A 24513-nucleotide genomic window follows, 5' to 3' on the forward strand; every position below is an offset into this window, starting at 1 on the left:
TGTCAGCATCAGCAGTCGCTCCAGACTGCCCTGCATCACCGCCAGCGGGTGGGCTCGGAATTCTGAGCCTTTTCCTCGCACCCCCAGTTGCGGGAGAATGTGAAGGAGGAGATGTTGACAGGTCGCGTTCCGCTTGACTTGACAATTTTGTCACCAGCAGGTCTTTCAACCCCAGCAGACCTGTGTCTGCCGGAAAGAGAGATCCAAGGTAGGCTTTAAATCTAGGATCGAGCACGGTGGCCAAAATGTAGTGCTCTGATTTCAACAGATTGACCACCCGTGAATCCTTGTTAAGCGAATTAAGGGCTGCATCCACAAGTCCCACATGCCTAGCGGAATCGCTCCGTGTTAGCTCCTTCTTCAATGCCTCCAGCTTCTTCTGCAAAAGCCTGATGAGGGGAATGACCTGACTCAGGCTGGCAGTGTCTGAACTGACTTCACGTGTGGCAAGTTCAAAGGGCATCAGAACCTTGCACAACGTTGAAATCATTCTCCACTGCACTTGAGACAGGTGCATTCCATCTCCTATATCGTGCTCAATTGTATAGGCTTGAATGGCCTTTTGCTGCTCCTCCAACCTCTGAAGCATATAGAGGGTTGAATTCCACCTCGTTACCACTTCTTGCTTCAGATGATGGCAGGGCAGGTTCAGTAGTTTTTGGTGGTGCTCCAGTCTTCTGTACGTGGTGCCTGTACGCCGAAAGTGTCCCGCAATTTTTCTGGCCACCGACAGCATCTCTTGCACGCCCCTGTCGTTTTTTAAAAAATTCTGCACCACCAAATTCAAGGTATGTGCAAAACATCGGACGTGCTGGAATTTGCCCATATTTAATGCACACACAATATTGCTGGCGTTGTCCGATGCCACAAATCCACAGGAGAGTCCAATTGGGGTAAGCCATTCCGCGATGATCTTCCTCAGTTGCCGTAAGAGGTTTTCAGCTGTGTGCGTATTCTGGAAAGCGGTGATACAAAGCGTAGCCTGCCTAGGAAAGAGTTGGCGTTTGCGAGATGCTGCTACTGGTGCCGCCGCTGCTGTTCTTGCGGCGGGAGTCCATACATCTACCCAGTGGGCTGTCACAGTCATATAGTCCTGACCCTGCCCTGCTCCACTTGTCCACATGTCCGTGGTTAAGTGGACATTGGGTACAACTGCATTTTTTAGGACACTGGTGAGTCTTTTTCTGACGTCCGTGTACATTCTCGGTATCGCCTGCCTAGAGAAGTGGAACCTAGATGGTATTTGGTAACGGGGGCACACTGCCTCAATAAATTGTCTAGTTCCCTGTGAACTAACGGCGGATACCGGACGCACGTCTAACACCAACATAGTTGTCAAGGACTCAGTTATCCGCTTTGCAGTAGGATGACTGCTGTGATATTTCATCTTCCTCGCAAAGGACTGTTGAACAGTCAATTGCTTACTGGAAGTAGTACAAGTGGGCTTACGACTTCCCCTCTGGGATGACCATCGACTCCCAGCGGCAACAACAGCAGCGCCAGCAGCAGTAGGCGTTACACGCAAGGATGCATCGGAGGAATCCCAGGCAGGAGAGGACTCGTCAGACTTGCCAGTGACATGGCCTGCAGGACTATTGGCATTCCTGGGGAAGGAGGAAATTGACACTGAGGGAGTTGGTGGGGTGGTTTGCGTGAGCTTGGTTACAAGAGGAAGGGATTTACTGGTCAGTGGACTGCTTCCGCTGTCACCCAAAGTTTTTGAACTTGTCACTGACTTATTATGAATGCGCTGCAGGTGACGTATAAGGGAGGATGTTCCGAGGTGGTTAACGTCCTTACCCCTACTTATTACAGCTTGACAAAGGGAACACACGGCTTGACACCTGTTGTCCGCATTTCTGGTGAAATACCTCCACACCGAAGAGCTGATTTTTTTGGTATTTTCACCTGGCATGTCAACGGCCATATTCCTCCCACGGACAACAGGTGTCTCCCCGGGTGCCTGACTTAAACAAACCACCTCACCATCAGAATCCTCCTGGTCAATTTCCTCCCCAGCGCCAGCAACACCCATATCCTCCTCATCCTGGTGTACTTCAACACTGACATCTTCAATCTGACTATCAGGAACTGGACTGCGGGTGCTCCTTCCAGCACTTGCAGGGGGCGTGCAAATGGTGGAAGGCGCATGCTCTTCACGTCCAGTGTTGGGAAGGTCAGGCATCGCAACCGACACAATTGGACTCTCCTTGTGGATTTGGGATTTCAAAGAACGCACAGTTCTTTGCGGTGCTTTTGCCAGCTTGAGTCTTTTCAGTTTTCTAGCGAGAGGCTGAGTGCTTCCATCCTCATGTGAAGCTGAACCACTAGCCATGAACATAGGCCAGGGCCTCAGCCGTTCCTTGCCACTCCGTGTGGTAAATGGCATATTGGCAAGTTTACGCTTCTCCTCCGACAATTTTATTTTAGGTTTTGGAGTCCTTTTTTTTCTGATATTTGGTGTTTTGGATTTGACATGCTCTGTACTATGACATTGGGCATCGGCCTTGGCAGACGACGTTGCTGGCATTTCATCGTCTCGGCCATGACTAGTGGCAGCAGCTTCAGCACGAGGTGGAAGTGGATCTTGATCTTTCCCTAATTTTGGAACCTCAACTTTTTTGTTCTCCATATTTTATAGGCAGAACTAAAAGGCACCTCAGGTAAACAATGGAGATGGATGGATTGGATACTAGTATACAATTATGGACGGACTGCCACGGTTAGGTGGTATAAAAAAACCACGGTTAGGTGGTATATAATACAATTATGGATGGACGGACTGCCTGCCGAGTGCCGACACAGAGGTAGCCACAGCCGTGAACTACCGCACTGTACACTGGTTGATAAAGAGATAGTAGTATACTCGTAACAACTAGTATGACGACGGTATAAAGAATGAAAAAAAAACCACGGTTAGGTGGTATATATTATAATACAATTATGGATGGACGGACTGCCTGCCGAGTGCCGACACAGAGGTAGCCACAGCCGTGAACTACCGCACTGTACACTGGTTGATAAAGAGATAGTAGTATACTCGTAACAACTAGTATGACGACGGTATAAAGAATGAAAAAAAAACCACGGTTAGGTGGTATATATTATAATACAATTATGGTTGGACGGACTGCCTGCCGAGTGCCGACACAGAGATAGCCACAGCCGTGAACTACCGCACTGTACACTGGTTGATAAAGAGATAGTAGTATACTCGTAACAACTAGTATGACGACGGTATAAAGAATGGAAAAAAAAACACGGTTAGGTGGTATATAATACAATTATGGTTGGACGGACTGCCTGCCGAGTGCCGACACAGAGGTAGCCACAGCCGTGAACTACCGCACTGTACACTGGTTGATAAAGAGATAGTAGTATACTCGTAACAACTAGTATGACGACGGTATAAAGAATGAAAAAAAAACCACGGTTAGGTGGTATATATTATAATACAATTATGGATGGACGGACTGCCTGCCGAGTGCCGACACAGAGGTAGCCACAGCCGTGAACTACCGCACTGTACACTGGTTGATAAAGAGATAGTAGTATACTCGTAACAACTAGTATGACGACGGTATAAAGAATGAAAAAAAAACCACGGTTAGGTGGTATATATTATAATACAATTATGGATGGACGGACTGCCTGCCGAGTGCCGACACAGAGGTAGCCACAGCCGTGAACTACCGCACTGTACACTGGTTGATAAAGAGATAGTAGTATACTCGTAACAACTAGTATGACGACGGTATAAAGAATGAAAAAAAAAACACGGTTAGGTGGTATATATTATAATACAATTATGGTTGGACGGACTGCCTGCCGAGTGCCGACACAGAGGTAGCCACAGCCGTGAACTACCGCACTGTACACTGGTTGATAAAGAGATAGTAGTATACTCGTAACAACTAGTATGACGACGGTATAAAGAATGAAAAAAAAACCACGGTTAGGTGGTATATATTATAATACAATTATGGATGGACGGACTGCCTGCCGAGTGCCGACACAGAGGTAGCCACAGCCGTGAACTACCGCACTGTACACTGGTTGATAAAGAGATAGTAGTATACTCGTAACAACTAGTATGACGACGGTATAAAGAATGAAAAAAAAACCACGGTTAGGTGGTATATATTATAATACAATTATGGTTGGACGGAGTGCCTGCCGAGTGCCGACACAGAGGTAGCCACAGCCGTGAACTACCGCACTGTACACTGGTTGATAAAGAGATAGTAGTATACTCGTAACAACTAGTATGACGACGGTATAAAGAATGAAAAAAAAACCACGGTTAGGTGGTATATATTATAATACAATTATGGATGGACGGACTGCCTGCCGAGTGCCGACACAGAGGTAGCCACAGCCGTGAACTACCGCACTGTACACTGGTTGATAAAGAGATAGTAGTATACTCGTAACAACTAGTATGACGACGGTATAAAGAATGAAAAAAAAACCACGGTTAGGTGGTATATAATACAATTATGGTTGGTTGGACGGACTGCCTGCCGAGTGCCGACACAGAGGTAGCCACAGCCGTGAACTACCGCACTGTACACTGGTTGATAAAGAGATAGTAGTATACTCGTAACAACTAGTATGACGACGGTATAAAGAATGAAAAAAAAACCACGGTTAGGTGGTATATATTATAATACAATTATGGATGGACGGACTGCCTGCCGAGTGCCGACACAGAGGTAGCCACAGCCGTGAACTACCGCACTGTACACTGGTTGATAAAGAGATAGTAGTATACTCGTAACAACTAGTATGACGACGGTATAAAGAATGAAAAAAAAACCACGGTTAGGTGGTATATATTATAATACAATTATGGATGGACGGACTGCCTGCCGAGTGCCGACACAGAGGTAGCCACAGCCGTGAACTACCGCACTGTACACTGGTTGATAAAGAGATAGTAGTATACTCGTAACAACTAGTATGACGACGGTATAAAGAATGAAAAAAAAACCACGGTTAGGTGGTATATAATACAATTATGGTTGGACGGACTGCCTGCCGAGTGCCGACACAGAGGTAGCCACAGCCGTGAACTACCGCACTGTACACTGGTTGATAAAGAGATAGTAGTATACTCGTAACAACTAGTATGACGACGGTATAAAGAATGAAAAAAAAACCACGGTTAGGTGGTATATATTATAATACAATTATGGTTGGACGGACTGCCTGCCGAGTGCCGACACAGAGGTAGCCACAGCCGTGAACTACCGCACTGTACACTGGTTGATAAAGAGATAGTAGTATACTCGTAACAACTAGTATGACGACGGTATAAAGAATGAAAAAAAAACCACGGTTAGGTGGTATATATTATAATACAATTATGGATGGACGGACTGCCTGCCGAGTGCCGACACAGAGGTAGCCACAGCCGTGAACTACCGCACTGTACACTGGTTGATAAAGAGATAGTAGTATACTCGTAACAACTAGTATGACGACGGTATAAAGAATGAAAAAAAAACCACGGTTAGGTGGTATATATTATAATACAATTATGGTTGGACGGACTGCCTGCCGAGTGCCGACACAGAGGTAGCCACAGCCGTGAACTACCACACTGTACACTGGTTGATAAAGAGATAGTAGTATACTCGTAACAACTAGTATGACGACGGTATAAAGAATGAAAAAAAAAACCACGGTTAGGTGGTATATAATACAATTATGGTTGGACGGACTGCCTGCCGAGTGCCGACACAGAGGTAGCCACAGCCGTGAACTACCGCACTGTACACTGGTTGATAAAGAGATAGTAGTATACTCGTAACAACTAGTATGACGACGGTATAAAGAATGAAAAAAAAACCACGGTTAGGTGGTATATATTATAATACAATTATGGTTGGACGGACTGCCTGCCGAGTGCCGACACAGAGGTAGCCACAGCCGCGAACTACCACACTGTACACTGGTTGATAAAGAGATAGTAGTATACTCGTAACAACTAGTATGACGACGGTATAAAGAATGAAAAAAAAAACACGGTTAGGTGGTATATATTATAATACAATTATGGAAGGACGGACTGCCTGCCGAGTGCCGACACAGAGGTAGCCACAGCCGTGAACTACCGCACTGTACACTGGTTGATAAAGAGATAGTAGTATACTCGTAACAACTAGTATGACGACGGTATAAAGAATGAAAAAAAAACCACGGTTAGGTGGTATATAATACAATTATGGTTGGACGGACTGCCTGCCGAGTGCCGACACAGAGGTAGCCACAGCCGTGAACTACCGCACTGTACACTGGTTGATAAAGAGATAGTAGTATACTCGTAACAACTAGTATGACGACGGTATAAAGAATGGAAAAAAAACCACGGTTAGATGGTATATATTATAATACAATTATGGATGGACGGACTGCCTGCCGAGTGCCGACACAGAGGTAGCCACAGCCGTGAACTACCGCACTGTACTGTGTCTGCTGCTAATATAGACTGGTTGATAAAGAGATAGTATACAATACTACTAATATACTGGTGGTCAGGCACTGGTCACCACTAGTCACACTGGCAGTGGCACTCCTGCAGCAAAAGTGTGCACTGTTTAATTTTAATATAATATTATTTATCATGTACTCCTGGCTCCTGCTATAACAACCTGCAGTGCTCCCCAGTCTCCCCCACAATTATAAGCTTTATATACAATACATTGATGTGCAGCACACTGGGCTGAGCAGTGCACACAGACTGAGTCACTGTGTGACTGTGTATCGTTTTTTTCAGGCAGAGAACGGATATATTAAATAAAACAAACAACTGCACTGTCTCTGGTGGTCACTGGTCACTGTGGTCGTCAGTCACTAAACTCTGTCTGCACTCTCTTCTAATCTACAGTATCACAGCAATCTCTCTCTCTCTCTCTCTTCTAAATCTAATCTAAATGGAGAGGACGCCAGCCACGTCCTCTCCCTATCAATCTCAATGCACGTGTGAAAATGGCGGCGACGCGCGGCTCCTTATATAGAATCCGAGTCTCGCGAGAATCCGACAGCGTCATGATGACGTTCGGGCGCGCTCGGGTTAACCGAGCAAGGCGGGAAGATCCGAGTCGCTCGGACCCGTGAAAAAAAAAGTGAAGTTCGTGCGGGTTCGGATTCAAAGAAACCGAACCCGCTCATCTCTAGACTGTGCTTGCGATACTGACTATGTGCAATTTTGGCTAAGTGTCAACTTTGACTATCTTTTCTACGAGATAGTCAAAATTGACTTGCCTGCACAGTCTATCTAGGCTTGCGATGCCGACTGCGCATTGCTGCGCATTGGCATCGCATCAGGATCGCAAGATGACTTTCACCTTGCGATCTGCACTAACTTTTCTTACGATTTGACTATATAGTCAAAATCGTAAGAAAATATCTCACCGTGTGTACACACCATAACAAAGACCTTATTAGTGCTAATTAATGCCAATAAGTAAACAAAAGGTTTAAAGTGGCTGATTTTTGCATTTTATTTTTAGCTGTGGGGAAAAAAATTAATGAAAGCAAGTGTTTTACAGCAAATAATGCTCTATATGTATTTGGGCTGCATACAAATTCATGTTAAGTCTTTTTTTATGTCACTTTCAGCCAGTTTCAAAATGTATTAATCAAAACTTCTATTACTACCACCTGTAACCTTTAAAATACCTGTCCATAGAGGAGCCCTATCAGTGGCGTAACTAGAAATTTTTCTCCCCCAAGCAAAAAAATTGTTTGGCGCCCCCCCCCCCCCCCATACTCCCCATAATTGGCACTAGTAAAGGGACAAACATGCGCGCGCCAAAGTGGCTTCGTTAGCTTCGTTAGCCACCACAGGAAAGAAAAATAATCCTGATTCATGCCCCTTACATTATTTGTCGTTTTTCCTCCTTATAGTAATGCCCAGTATACATTATGCCACATACTGCAATGGCCCTTAGACATTATGCCACACACAATAATGCACATGACACAATATGCCACACACCGTAATGCCCCCGACACATTGTGCCACACACCGTAATGCCTGTGGCACATTATGACAGGAATCGCAATGCCCGTTATACATTATGCTACACACTGCAATGCCCCTGATACATTATAGCACATACAATGTCTGTGACACATTATGACACACACCGCAATGACCCTGAGACATTATACCACATACCACAATGCCCGTGATATAGTATACAACACACCGTAATGCCTGACACATTATGACACACACCGCAATGTCTGTGATACATTATGCCACACACTGCAATGACCCTGAGACAATATACCACATAACACAATGCCCGTGATATAGTATACCATACACCGTAATGCCTGTGACACATACCGCAATGCCCGTTATACCCTATGCCACACACCGCAATGCCCGTTATACATTATGCCACACTGCAATGCCCCTGAGACATTATACCACAATGCCCGTGATATAGTATGCCCCACACCGTAATGCCTGTGACACATTATGACACACACCGCAATGTCCGTGATACATTATGCCACACACCGTAATGCCCATTACACATTAAGTTCTACAGTAAGGCTTCTAATTACTTTTAAAAAACCTGCTCGTTTCCAGGGGTTTCATGCTCTTGGTTCCATGCACTGTGCCAGGGATTTTCATGCTCAGGGTGTCATGCTCGTTGCCAGGGGTTTCATGCACTGGGTGTCATGCTCATTGCTAGGGGGTAGTGCTTGTTGCTAGGGCCGTGCTCCCAGTGCCACATATGTCCCCAGTGCCAGGTATTCCCCCACAGTGCAAGGTACTCACATGGCCCCAGTGCCAAATATACCCCTCCAGTGCCACATATGCCCCCAGTGCCAGATATTCCCCCACAGTGCCAGGTACTCACGTGCCCCCAGTGCTAAATATACCCCCCCAGTGCCACATATGCCCCCAGTGCCAGATATTCCCCCACAGTGCCAGGTACTCACGTGCCCCCAGTGCCAAATATACCCCCCCAGTGCCACATATGCCCTCAGTGCCAGATATTCCCCCACAGTGCCAGGTACTCACGTGCCCCAGTGCTAAATATACCCACCCAGTCAGTGCCACATATGCCCCCTCAGCACCTGCCACATATGCTCCCCCAGTGCCGCGCTCCCCCCCACTCCTTTTTGTTGGAGGGACACGGAGGGCACAGCGCGCGCCTCTCCTGGGTCCCTCCTGGGTCTCCGGCGGGTCTGTTAAAGGAAGTGCCGGTTCGTGAGCCAATCAGAGCTCACGAACGGCACTTCCTTTATTAGACCCGCCGGAGACCCAGGAGGGACACGGGAGAGGCGCGTGCTGTGCCCTCCGTGTCCCTCCTTACAGCAGCGGAGGGAAGGAGACCGCAGATTGACATGCGGACGCTCGTCCGCATGTCAATCTGCTCTAAATCAGTGGCGCCCCTCGCCCCCAAGCCACCACGAGGGCTGCGGGGGCAGTAGTTACGCCACTGAGCCCTATATACTGTATCTGTCCCACATCTTTTAACCCCATTATTTGCACTATGCAATTATTGGCTCAATTAAGCAAATTGAAATCTTCCAATTGCCTTATTAATTATTGGAGAGGGGCTTCCATGGGGTTCTGAACCAAGATATAACTCATGGGTCTTCAACCTGCGGCCCTCCAGATGCTGTGGAACTACACATCCCAGCATGCCCTGCCTCAGTTTTAGCATATCTTAATATCAAAGCTGTGGCAGGGCATGCTGGGGTGTGTAGTTTCACAGCAGCTGGAGGGCCACAGGTTGAAGACCCATGATATAACTTAAAATACAGATTTGTTCTCTCTACTGTACCTTGCACCTGATCTGGATCTGTGAGAATAAAAAAAGCAGTAGTGAGAAAGTTCCGAACGCAACGGAGGAAAGGGTTCTTCACTGTTAGGGCAATCAGGATGTGGAATTCCCTGCTAGGGAAGGTGGTAATGGCGGACTCTGTAATTGGATTTAAAAAAGGAATGGATACATATCTGAATGAAAAAGCTATCCAAGGTTATAATACTTAAAATATCAACGTGGTTAATCCGGGGGTAACATGAGTTATAGTAGCTAACTAGTCATAAAACATTATTCAGCAAGTATGTAGAATCATCACAACTTAAAACAGGTTGAACACGATGGGAAATTTGCCTCTATTCAACCTCAATACTATGTTACTATGTTACTATGACTCCTATAGAAATTAACACAGATAAAATTCTTGCACCCACTTCTCAGGAAAAATAAGAATTTACTTACCGATAATTCTATTTCTCATAGTCCGTAGTGGATGCTGGGGACTCCGTAAGGACCATGGGGAATAGCGGCTCCGCAGGAGACTGGGCACATCTAAAGAAAGCTTTAGGACTAACTGGTGTGCACTGGCTCCTCCCCCTATGACCCTCCTCCAAGCCTCAGTTAGGATACTGTGCCCGGACGAGCGTACACAATAAGGAAGGATTTTGAATCCCGGGTAAGACTCATACCAGCCACAACAATCACACCGTATAACTTGTGATCTGAACCCAGTTAACAGTATGATAACAGAGGAGCCTCTGAAAAGATGGCTCCCAACAATAATAACCCGATTTTTGTAACAATAACTATGTACAAGTATTGCAGACAATCCGCACTTGGGATGGGCGCCCAGCATCCACTACGGACTATGAGAAATAGAATTATCGGTAAGTAAATTCTTATTTTCTCTAACGTCCTAAGTGGATGCTGGGGACTCCGTAAGGACCATGGGGATTATACCAAAGCTCCCAAACGGGCGGGAGAGTGCGGATGACTCTGCAGCACCGAATGAGAGAACTCCAGGTCCTCCTCAGCCAGGGTATCAAATTTGTAGAATTTAGCAAACGTGTTTGCCCCTGACCAAGTAGCTGCTCGGCAAAGTTGTAAAGCCGAGACCCCTCGGGCAGCCGCCCAAGATGAGCCCACTTTCCTTGTGGAACGGGCTTTTACAGATTTTAGCTGTGGCAGGCCTGCCACAGAATGTGCAAGCTGAATTGTACTACAAATCCAACGAGCAATAGTCTGCTTAGAAGCAGGAGCACCCAGCTTGTTGGGTGCATACAGGATAAACAGCGAGTCAGATTTCCTGTCTCCAGCCGTCCTGGAAATATTTTCAGGGCCCTGACAACATCCAGCAACTTGGATTCCTCCAAGTCCCTAGTAGCCGCAGGCACCACAATAGGTTGGTTCAGGTGAAAACGCTGGAACCACCTTAGGGAGAAACTGAGGACGAGTCCTCAATTCCGCCCTGTCCGAATGGAAAATCAGATAAGGGCTTTTACAGGATACAGCCGCCAATTCTGACACGCGCCTGGCCCAGGCCAGGGCCAACAGCATGACCACTTTCCATGTGAGATATTTTAACTCCACAGATTTAAGTGGTTCAAACCAATGTGACTTTTGGAACCCAAACTACATTGAGATCCCAAATTGCCACTGGAGGCACAAAAGGAGGCTGTATATGCAGTACCCCTATTACAAACGTCTAAACTTCAGGGACTGAAGCTAGTTCTTTTTTGGAAGAAAATTGACAGGGCCGAAATCTGAACCTTAATGGACCCCAATTTCAGGCCCATAGACACTCCTGTTTGCAGGAAATGTAGGAATCGACCCAGTTGAATTTCCTCCGTCGGGTCTTACTGGCCTCGCACTACGCAACATATTTTCGCCAATTGCGGTGATAATGTTTTTGCGGTTACATCCTTCCTGGCTTTAGATCAGGATATGGATGACTTCATCCGGAATGCCTTTTTTCCTTCAGGATCCGGTGTTCAACCGGCATGCCGTCAAACGCAGCCGCGGTAAGTCTTGGAACAGACAGGGTCCTTGCTGGAGCAGGTCCCTTCTTAGAGGTAGAGGCCACGGATCCTCCGTGAGCATCTCTTGAAGTTCCGGTTACCAAGTCCTTCTTGGCCAATCCGGAGCCACGAATATAGTGCTTTCTCCTCTCCATCTTATCAATCTCAGTACCTTGGGTATGAGAGGCAGAGGAGGGAACACATACACTGACTGGTACACCCACGGTGTTACCAGAGCGTCTACAACTATTGCCTGAGGGTCTCTTGACCTGGCGCAATACCTGTCGAGTTTTTTAATCATGTGGACGACTTCTGGGTGAAGTCCCCACTCTCCCGGGTGGAGGTCGTGCTGAGGAAGTCTGCTTCCCAGTTGTCCACTCCCGGAATGAATACTGTTGACAGTGCTATCACATGATTTTCCGCCCAGCGAAGAATCCCTGCAGCTTCTGCCATTGCCCTCCTGCTTCTTGTGCCACCCTGTCTGTTTACGTGGGTGACTGCCATGATGTTGTCCGACTGGATCAACACCGGCTGACCTTGAAGCAGAGGTCTTGCTAAGCTTAGAGCATTGTAAATGGCCCTTAGCTTCAGGATATTTATGTGAAGTGATGTATCCAGGCTTGACCCTAAGCCCTGGATATTCCTTCCCTGTGTGACTGCTCCCCAGCCTCGCAGGCTGGCATCCGTGGTCACCAGGACCCAGTCCTGAATGCCGAATCTGCGGCCCTCTAGAAGATGAGCACTCTGCAACCACCACAGGATGGATACCCTTGTCCTTGGTGACAGGGTTATCCGCTGATGCATCTGAAAATGCGACCCGGACCATTTGTCCAGTAGGTTCCACTGGAAAGTTCTTGCGTGGAATCTAACGAATGGGATTGCTTCGGAGGAAGCCACCATTTTTACCCAGAACCCTTGTGCATTGATGCACTGAGACTTGGTTCGGTTTTAGGAGGTTCCTGATTAGCTCGGATAACTCCCTGGCTTTCTCTTCCGGGAGAAACACCTTTTTTCTGGACTGTGTCCAGGATCATCCCTAGGACACAGAAGACAAGTCGTCGGAACCAGCTGCGATTTTGGAATATTGAGAATCCAATCGTGCTGCCGCAACACTACCTGAGATAGTGCTACACCGACCTCCAACTGTTCCCTGGATCTTACCCTTATCAGGGAATCGTCCAAGTAAGGGATAACTAAAATTCCCTTCCTTCGAAGGGATATCATTTCGGCCATTACCTTGGTAAAGACCCGGGGTGCCGTGGACCATCCCTACGGCAGCGTCTGAACTGATAGTGACAGTTCTGTACCATAACCTGAGGTACCCTTGGTGAGAAGGGTAAATTTTGACATGAAGGTAAGCATCCTTGATGTCCCGAGACATCATGTAGTCCCCTTCTTCCAGGTTCGCAATCACTGCTCTGAGTGACTCAATCTTGAATTTGAACCTCTGTATGTAAGTGTTCAAAGATTTTAGATTTTAGATTTAGAATCGGTCTCACCGAGCCGTCTGGCTTCGGTACTACAATAGTGTGGAATAATACCCCGTTCCCTGTTGCAGGAGGGGTACCTTGATTATCACCTGCTGGGAATACAGCTTGTGAATGGCTTCCAAAACTGCCTCCCTGTCAGAGGGAGACGTCGGTAAAGCCGACTTTTGGAAACGGCGAGGGGGAGACGTCTCGAATTCCAATATGTACCCCTGAGATATTACCTGAAGGATCCAGGGGTCTACTTGCGAGTGAGCCCACTGCGCACTGAAATTCATTGAGAACGGGCCCCCACCGTGCCTGAGCTTGTAAAGCCCTAGCGTCATACTGAAGGCTTGGCAGAGGCGGGAAAGGGTTTCTGTTCCTGGGAACTGGCTGATCTCTGCAGCCTTTTTCCTCTCCCTCTGTCACGAGCAGAAAAGAGGAACCTTTTGTCCGCTTGCCAACAAAGGACTGCGCCTGATAATACGGCGTCTTATTTTGAGAGGCGACCTGGGGTACAAACGTGGATTTCCCAGCTGTTGCCGTGGCCACCAGGTCTAAAAGACCGACCCCAAATGTCCCCTTTCAAAGGCAATACTTCCAAATGCCGTTTGGAATCCGCATCACCTGACCATTTTACTGGTAGAATTGGACAACGCACTTATACTTGATGCCAGTCGGCAATTATTCCGCTGTGCATCATGCATATATAGAAATGCATCTTTTAAATGCTCTATAGGCAATAATATACTATCCTAATATTTCCAGTCAGGGAATCCGACCATGCCCACCCAGCACTGCACCTCCAGGCTGAGGCGATAGCTGGTCGCAGTATAACACCAGTATGTGTGTAAATACCTTTTTGGATACCCTCCTGCTTTCTATCAGCAGGATCCTTAAGGGCGGCCATCTCATGAGAGGGTAGAGCCCTTGTTCTTACAAGCGTGTGAGCGCCTTATCCCCCCTAGGGGGTGTTTCCCAACGCACCCTAACCTCTGGCGGGAAAGGGTATGCAGCCAATACTTTTTAAGAAATGATCAATTGTTATCGGGGGGAAACCCACGCATCATCACACACCTCATTTTATTTCTCAGATTCAGGAAAACTACAGGTAGTTTTTCCCTCACCGAACATAATACCCCTTTTTGGTGGTACTCGTATTATCAAAAATGTATAAAAACATTTGCCATTGTCTCAATCATGTAACGTGTGGCCCTACTGGAAATCACGGTTGTCTCTTCACCGTCGACACAGGAGTCAGTATCCGTGTCGGCGTCTGTATCTGCCATCTGAGGTAACGGCCGCTTTAGAGCCCCTGACGGCCTATGAGACGTCTGGACAGGCACAAGCTGAGTAGCCGGCTGTCTCATGTCAACCACTGTTTTTTTATATAGAGCTGACACTGTCACGTAATTTTCAACAGTACATCCACTCAGGTGTCGACCCCCTAGGGGGTGACATCACTGTTACAGACACTCTGCTCCGTCTCCACATCATTTTTCTCCTCATACATGTCGACACAAACGTACCGACACACAGCACACACACACAGGGAATGCTCTGATAGAGGACAGGACCCCACTAGCCCTTTGGGGAGACAGAGGGAGAGTATGCCAGCACACACCAGAGCGCTATATATATATACAGGGATAACCTTATATAAGTGTTTTTCCCCTTATAGCTGCTGTATGTTTTAATACTGCGCCTAAATAGTGCCCCCCTCTCTTTTTTTAACCCTTTCTGTAGTGCAGGGAAGAGCCAGGGAGCTTCCCTCCAACTGAGCTGTGAGGGAAAATGGCGCCAGTGTGCTGAGGAGATAGGCTCCGCCCCCTTTTCGGCGGCCTTATCTCCCGGTTTTTTTTATATTCTGGCAGGGGTTAAATGCATCCATATAGCCCAGGAGCTATATGTGATGCATTTTTTGCCATGTAAGGTATTTCTGTCATGTTTCATTGCGTCTCAGGGCGCCCCCCCCAGCGCCCTGCACCCTCAGTGACCGGAGTGTGAAGTGTGCTGAGAGCAATGGCGCACAGCTGCAGTGCTGTGCGCTACCTTATTTGAAGACAGGAACGTCTTCTGCCGCCGCTTTCTCCGGACCTCTTCGCTCTTCTGGCTCTGTAAGGGGGCCGGCGGCGCGGCTCCGGGACCCATCCAGGCTGAACCTGTGATCGTCCCTCTGGAGCTAATGTCCAGTAGCCAAGAAGCCCAATCCACTCTGCACGCAGGTGAGTTCGCTTCTTCTCCCCTTAGTCCCTCGATGCAGTGAGCCTGTTGCCAGCAGGTCTCACTGAAAATAACAAACCTAAACTAAAACTTTCACTAAGAAGCTCAGGAGAGCCCCTAGTGTGCACCCTTCTCGTCGGGCACAGAGATCTAACTGAGGCTTGGAGGAGGGTCATAGGGGGAGGAGCCAGTGCACACCAGTTAGTCCTAAAGCTTTCTTTAGATGTGCCCAGTCTCCTGCGGAGCCGCTATTCCCCATGGTCCTTACGGAGTCCCCAGCATCCACTTAGGACGTTAGAGAAATAGTAGTTAACACAAACTGAATCTGCCACAATGAGAATGTTATTTGCTTTTGTCTTCCTGTAGATTGGACATTTAGCGGCTGCAGTGTTGCAAACCATCAGTAATATCAAAATCTGGCACGGGGGAGGGCGGCATTTATGTTCTTTCTCGCACAGGATGCCAAAATGGCTAGTTACCACTCTGACATGGGCGCCTAATTCAGAACTGGACGCTGCTACAACAGTGGTCGCAGGCTGAAGCCCGGTGAGGTGTGCACACGCGCAGCAGCCGCACTGCACTTGTGCATACAGTGAAGGCATCTCACTTGTGCAATCGCCTCTGCCTGATTGACGGCAGAGGTGTTCACGGGGCGTGTCGGTGGCTGCATTTTCGGGGAGCAGTCTGGACAATGCAGACCATTTGCAGAGGCAAGCCACTACGGCTGCGTGACGTCACACACAGCCATCCAAAACATGGCAGCTAGCAGCCTGCCTTTGCAGCTAGGCTGTGTAGGCAGGGAGTTGCTTGGCAGGTGTGAAAGCATTGCCACCGTGCGATGCTTTCGCATGCCTGCGGGGGAGGGGTAGGACCTGGCATGCGAGGCGGACTAGCCCTGTGCTGGGCATCCCCTCGCATGTCAGAGTGCATTGTTTCACACATCTACGATCGGGTCTGAATTAGGCCCAAAGAACAAAGTGCTCGTACTTTAAAAAAATAAATAAAAAAAATCTTCAGACTTGCACCAAAGCTAATATACAGTATATTCAAATATTTCAAATATTCACTGATAAAGAAATCTAGACTGGCCTGTATTAATCATAAATCTCTTTAAAACCCGGACTGTCATGGTGGAGTTTGGGAATATCTGCAATAGAGTATTTATCCCTGTACTCAATAGGCTGACTACTGCTACGGTCCCTCCTTGTTACTCTCAGGGGATCCTTAGTATTTGTGTCTATCCTGCTAATATTGTTATACTCTAATAAATATGCTCCTTAGTATTTACTGAAATGCTCCCCTTTCTTTGTTAACAAACTTATCTAAAATAATTGAGCTGTTCATTTACAAAAGCTTGTTCTATAAGCAACTGCATTGTGTAAACCCAGCATCACGTCCGCCACACGAATGACAGATTGTGGGGCTGATTGTAAGTGGGATCCAGACTATGACTGAGTCGACACACATTAGGTCTACAGTCATTAGGTCGACCCCATATGATAGACAGACACAAGGTCAGCATGGACAAAAAGGTTGACATGTGAAAAGTCGACACTGGAAAAGTCGATAGGTTCAAATGGTCGGCATAACAATGGTCGACACGTTTTTTCTTCTTCATGTTTTTGGACTTGTTCCTTCCTTGACTATCCATGTCACAAATCATAATCTTTAGTAACCTTGTTGCGAGTGAAGCGGAGTGAGACACCGTGGCCGAAGCATTGCGAGCGAAGAGTTTATAAAATAGGTGGTTCCAGGTGAATAACTATCCACACTAACCCTAAAAATGCAACAAAAAAGTGTTTCGACCATTTTTGTGTCGACCTTTTTACCCGTCAACCTTTTGCATCTGTCGACACTGTATCTGTCAACCATATGGGGTCGACCTAATGACTGTAGACCTAATGAATGTAGATCTTCTATATCACACCCATTTTAAGCTACTTTCACTATTTTTTAGCGCACACGCTTATCTGATCTGTTGCCAATTTTACATTTATGATGTTGTGTTTGTTTTTCTTACCTGGGAAAAGCCATTGACAGGAGTGGTTACAGGAGCCAGCCATATTTGGTTGCTGAATAACATTATTCAAAATTGTCTCACATTTCAGTTTGTCAAAACGGCTAATGCGGTGACTGTTACGGGAAACACAGCTGACATTGCCACACAGAATAAACACTTTGGATGTTAAACAAAAGGGTTTGATTAACTAGCATACTTATCTCTCTTTTCTAGTATGTAGATCATATACATGACTTAATCTACAAGTGATATTATGCAGTGTCACGTATTATAATAGCACCTACTGGCACTGGTTTCTTTCCCATCAATATTACTACATACTCATTGTAAACTAAAGACCAGTAGTATTCTCTATGGACCTCACTCAGGTTCGGTTAGATGTGCGCCCTGATGCGCAAAGTGCAGATGTTCGGTTCTTTGTGCATGCACAGGACCTGTCCTGCGATTGTGCAAACGGGGTCTGCGGTACACAGCGCATATGCAGCACATATGCCCTGTGGGTGGAGAACCGATCTGCCCCCTCTTGTCACTACCATCTCCCACTGCATCTCCTGGGAGAGACATCATGACAGCCCAGCCCATACCCTCAGTACCCTGCACCGCAAGAGCCGCGGGCTGGCAGGCTTCAGTGACCGGCTCCTGTCAGAGAAGTCGCTGTCCCATGGAGAGAGAGCTGCTGCCACTGGGCTTGAGAGAGCCACTGCCACCGTGGGTGAGAGAGCTGGCCAGCGGTGAGAGTGTGCAGGTACGGGTGGGTATGGCGTAAGAATTTAGCTGTGAGTACGCCGTACCCACACCGACGGGCCGCCGCTCCTCGCCGCTCCGTCCCTCCCTCCCTCTGCTGCTCACTGCCGCTCCTGCTGATGTGAGGGGAGGAGAGCGCAGCCTGCGCCTCTCCTGCCCTTCAGTGTCTTCATTCAATTCAGCTCCACCCGTGAGCCAATCAGAGCTTGCGGACCGGCAGCCAAGGCTGCCGGGCCGCGAGTTTTGATTGGCTCACGGATCTGCGCTGAATTGAACTAAGACACCCACACCTGCCGGAGACTGAGGGGAAGGAGAGGCACAGGCTGCACTCTCCTCCCCTCACACACACACAGGACAGCAGCAGCAGGGGAGGGGGTGGGGGGCTTCATGTATATCTGGCACTGGGGGTATACCTGGCACTGGGGGCATATCTTGCACTGGGGGGACATGTGTATCTGGCACTGGGGGCATATCTGGCACAGGGGGCTATCTGGCACTGGGGGCATATCTGGCACTGGGGGCACATGTGTATCTGGCACTGGGGGGACATGTGTATCTGGCACTGGGGGCATATCTGGCACTGGGGGATATCTGGCACTGGGGGGATATCTGACACTGGGGGGACATGTGTATCTGGCACTGGGGGCATATCTGGTACTGGGGGGATATGTGTATCTGGCACTGGGGGCATATCTGGCACTGGGGGGGCATGTGTATCTGGCACTGGGGCATATCTGGCACTGGGGGGACATATGTATCTGGCACTGTGGCCATATCTGGCACTGCGGAGACATGTGTATCTGGCACTGGGGGCATTCTGTATCTGGCACTGGGGGCATATCTGGCACTGTGGGGGCATTTCTGTATCTGGCACTTTGGGGCAATGTATATCTGACATTTGTGTATCTGGCACTGTGAGGCAATGTATATCTGGCACTGTGAGGCAATGTATATCTAGCACTCTGGGGGCATTTGTGTATCTGGCACTTTGGGGCAATGTGTATCTGGCACTGTGAGGCAATGTGTATCTGGCACTCTGGGGGCATTTGTGTATCTGGCACTTTGGAGCAATGTGTATCTGGCACTGTGAGGCAATGTATATCTGGCACTCCGGGGGCATTTGTGTATCTGGCACAGTGAGGCAATGTGTATCTGGCACTGTGGGGCAATGTATATCTGGCACTGTGGGGCAATGTATATCTGGCACTGTGGGGCAATGTATATCTGGTAGAGATTCGAGAAGAGAGTGAGACAGAGAGAGACACAGTAGTAATTTGGGGAGCATTAGGAGGAGTACTACTACTACTTGCTGAAGTGATAGAGAGAGATAGTGTGACTGTATTATCTGACTTGTGGGGGAGACACTGACAGTGGGGAGCAGTTAGAGTCTGAGAGCAGGACTCAGGACTCAGGAGTACATATAACGTACAGTGCACACTTTTGCTGCCAGAGTGCCAGCCACACTGCCATTGTTTGTGACCACACTGACCACCAGTATAATATATATTGTGATTGTCTGCTTAGGACTCAGGAGTACTACTTGCAAGTTGCTGATAGTGTGACCAGTGACCTGACCACCAGTTTAATAATCACCACCAGTTTATGAGTTTAATATATATTATATATATATATATAATTGTATATAATATATATATAATATTGTATACCACCTAGCACCTACCCGTGTTTTTTTTTTTCTTTCTTCTTTATACATACTACTATAGTAGCTTACTGTAGCAGTCTGCGGTGCTGCTGAGCTGACAGTGTCCAGCAGGTCCGTCATCAGTCATTACATAATAAATATATAATATATACCTGTCCGGCTGCAGTACTAGTGATATTATATATACATATATATTGATTTCATCTCATTATCATCCAGTCTATATTAGCAGCAGACACAGTACGTTAGTCCACGGCTGTAGCTACCTCTGTGTCGGCACTCGGCAGTCCATCCATAATTGTATACCACCTACCCGTGGTTGTTGTTTTTTCTTTCTTCTTTATACATACTACTATAGTAGCTTACTGTAGCAGTCCGCGGTGCTGCTGAGCTGACAGTGTCCAGCAGGTCCGTCATCAGTCATTACATAATAAATATATAATATATACCTGTCCGGCTGCAGTACTAGTGATATTATATATACATATATATTGATTTCAGCTCATTATCATCCAGTCTATATTAGCAGCAGACACAGTACGGTAGTCCACGACTGTAGCTACCTCTGTGTCGGCACTCGGCAGTCCATCCATAATTGTATACCACCTACCCGTGGTTGTTTTTTTTTTTCTTTCTTCTTTATACATACTACTATAGTAGCTTACTGTAGCAGTCTGCGGTGCTGCTGAGCTGACAGTGTCCAGCAGGTCCGTCATCAGTCATTACATAATAAATATATAATATATACCTGTCCGGCTGCAGTACTAGTGATATTATATATACATATATATTGATTTCAGCTCATTATCATCCAGTCTATATTAGCAGCAGACACAGTACGGTAGTCCACGGCTGTAGCTACCTCTGTGTCGGCACTCGGCAGTCCATCCATAATTGTATACCACCTACCCGTGGTTGTTTTGTTTTTTTCTTTCTTCTTTATACATACTACTATAGTAGCTTACTGTAGCAGTCTGCGGTGCTGCTGAGCTGACAGTGTCCAGCAGGTCCGTCATCAGTCATTACATAATAAATATATAATATATACCTGTCCGGCTGCAGTACTAGTGATATTATATATACATATATATTGATTTCAGCTCATTATCATCCAGTCTATATTAGCAGCAGACACAGTACGGTAGTCCACGGCTGTAGCTACCTCTGTGTCGGCACTCGGCAGTCCATCCATAATTGTATACCACCTACCCGTGGTTGTTTTTTTTTTTCTTTCTTCTTTATACATACTACTATAGTAGCTTACTGTAGCAGTCTGCGGTGCTGCTGAGCTGACAGTGTCCAGCAGGTCCGTCATCAGTCATTACATAATAAATATATAATATATACCTGTCCGGCTGCAGTACTAGTGATATTATATATACATATATATTGATTTCAGCTCATTATCATCCAGTCTATATTAGCAGCAGACACAGTACGGTAGTCCACGACTGTAGCTACCTCTGTGTCGGCACTCGGCAGTCCATCCATAATTGTATACCACCTACCCGTGGTTGTTGTTTTTTTCTTTCTTCTTTATACATACTACTATAGTAGCTTACTGTAGCAGTCTGCGGTGCTGCTGAGCTGACAGTGTCCAGCAGGTCCGTCATCAGTCATTACATAATAAATATATAATATATACCTGTCCGGCTGCAGTACTAGTGATATTATATATACATATATATTGATTTCATCTCATTATCATCCAGTCTATATTAGCAGCAGACACAGTACGGTAGTCCACGGCTGTAGCTACCTCTGTGTCGGCACTCGGCAGTCCATCCATAATTGTATACCACCTACCTGTGGTTGTTTTTTTTTTCTTTCTTCTTTATACCTACTACTATAGTAGCTTACTGTAGCAGTCTGCGGTGCTGCTGAGATGACAGTGTCCAGCAGGTCCGTCATCAGTCATTACATAATAAATATATAATATATACCTGTCCGGCTGCAGTACTAGTGATATTATATATACATATATATTGATTTCAGCTCATTATCATCCAGTCTATATTAGCAGCAGACACAGTACGGTAGTCCACGGCTGTAGCTACCTCTGTGTCGGCACTCGGCAGTCCATCCATAAGTATACTAGTATCCATCCATCTCCATTGTTTACCTGAGGTGCCTTTTAGTTGTGCCTATTAAAATATGGAGAACAAAAATGTTGAGGTTCCAAAATTAGGGAAAGATCAAGATCCACTTCCACCTCGTGCTGAAGCTGCTGCCACTAGTCATGGCCGAGACGATGAAATGCCAGCAACGTCGTCTGCCAAGGCCGATGCCCAATGTCATAGTACAGAGCATGTAAAATCCAAAACACCAAATATCAGTAAAAAAAGGACTCCAAAACCTAAAATAAAATTGTCGGAGGAGAAGCGTAAACTTGCCAATATGCCATTTACCACACGGAGTGGCAAGGAACGGCTGAGGCCCTGGCCTATGTTCATGGATAGTGGTTCAGCTTCACATGAGGATGGAAGCACTCAGCCTCTCGCTAGAAAAATGAAAAGACTCAAGCTGGCAAAAGCACCGCAAAGAACTGTGCGTTCTTCGAAATCCCAAATCCACAAGGAGAGTCCAATTGTGTCGGTTGCGATGCCTGACCTTCCCAACACTGGACGTGAAGAGTATGCGCCTTCCACCATTTGCACGCCCCCTGCAAGTGCTGGAAGGAGCACCCGCAGTCCAGTTCCTGATAGTCAGATTGAAGATGTCAGTGTTGAAGTACACCAGGATGAGGAGGATATGGGTGTTGCTGGCGCTGGGGAGGAAATTGACCAGGAGGATTCTGATGGTGAGGTGGTTTGTTTAAGTCAGGCACCCGGGGAGACACCTGTTGTCCGTGGGAGGAATATGGCCATTGACATGCCTGGTGAAAATACCAAAAAAATCAGCTCTTCGGTGTGGAAGTATTTCAACAGAAATGCGGACAACAGGTGTCAAGCCGTGTGTTGCCTTTGTCAAGCTGTAATAAGTAGGGGTAAGGACGTTAACCACCTCGGAACATCCTCCCTTATACGTCACCTGCAGCGCATTCATAATAAGTCAGTGACAAGTTCAAAAACTTTGGGTGACAGCGGAAGCAGTCCACTGACCAGTAAATCCCTTCCTCTTGTAACCAAGCTCACGCAAACCACCCCACCAACTCCCTCAGTGTCAATTTCCTCCTTACCCAGGAATGCCAATAGTCCTGCAGGCCATGTCACTGGCAATTCTGACGAGTCCTCTCCTGCCTGGGATTCCTCCGATGCATCCTTGAGTGTAATGCCTACTGCTGCTGGCGCTGCTGTTGTTGCTGCTGGGAGTCGATCGTCATCCCAGAGGGGAAGTCGTAAGCCCACTTGTACTACTTCCAGTAAGCAATTGACTGTCCAACAGTCCTTTGCGAGGAAGATGAAATATCACAGCAGTCATCCTGCTGCAAAGCGGATAACTGAGGCCTTGACAACTATGTTGGTGTTAGACGTGCGTCCGGTATCCGCCGTTAGTTCACAGGGAACTAGACAATTTATTGAGGCAGTGTGCCCCCGTTACCAAATACCATCTAGGTTCCACTTCTCTAGGCAGGCGATACCGAGAATGTACACGGACGTCAGAAAAAGACTCACCAGTGTCCTAAAAAATGCAGTTGTACCCAATGTCCACTTAACCACGGACATGTGGACAAGTGGAGCAGGGCAGGGTCAGGACTATATGACTGTGACAGCCCACTGGGTAGATGTATGGACTCCCGCCACAAGAACAGCAGCGGCGGCACCAGTAGCAGCATCTCGCAAATGCCAACTCTTTCCTAGGCAGGCTACGCTTTGTATCACCGCTTTCCAGAATACGCACACAGCTGAAAACCTCTTACGGCAACTGAGGAAGATCATCGCGGAATGGCTTACCCCAATTGGACTCTCCTGTGGATTTGTGGCATCGGACAACGCCAGCAATATTGTGTGTGCATTAAATATGGGCAAATTCCAGCACGTCCCATGTTTTGCACATACCTTGAATTTGGTGGTGCAGAATTTTTTAAAAAACGACAGGGGTGTGCAAGAGATGCTGTCGGTGGCCAGAAGAATTGCGGGACACTTTCGGCGTACAGGCACCACGTACAGAAGACTGGAGCACCACCAAAAACAACTGAACCTGCCCTGCCATCATCTGAAGCAAGAAGTGGTAACGAGGTGGAATTCAACCCTCTATATGCTTCAGAGGTTGGAGGAGCAGCAAAAGGCCATTCAAGCCTATACAATTGAGCACGATATAGGAGGTGGAATGCACCTGTCTCAAGCGCAGTGGAGAATGATTTCAACATTGTGCAAGGTTCTGATGCCCTTTGAACTTGCCACACGTGAAGTCAGTTCAGACACTGCCAGCCTGAGTCAGGTCATTCCCCTCATCAGGCTTTTGCAGAAGAAGCTGGAGACATTGAAGGAGGAGCTAACACAGAGCGATTCCGCTAGGCATGTGGGACTTGTGGATGGAGCCCTTAATTCGCTTAACAAGGATTCACGGGTGGTCAATCTGTTGAAATCAGAGCACTACATTTTGGCCACCATGCTCGATCCTAGATTTAAAGCCTACC

This window comes from Pseudophryne corroboree, chromosome 6 (genome assembly GCF_028390025.1).
Source record: "Pseudophryne corroboree isolate aPseCor3 chromosome 6, aPseCor3.hap2, whole genome shotgun sequence".
In the NCBI taxonomy this organism is placed as follows: domain Eukaryota; kingdom Metazoa; phylum Chordata; class Amphibia; order Anura; family Myobatrachidae; genus Pseudophryne; species Pseudophryne corroboree.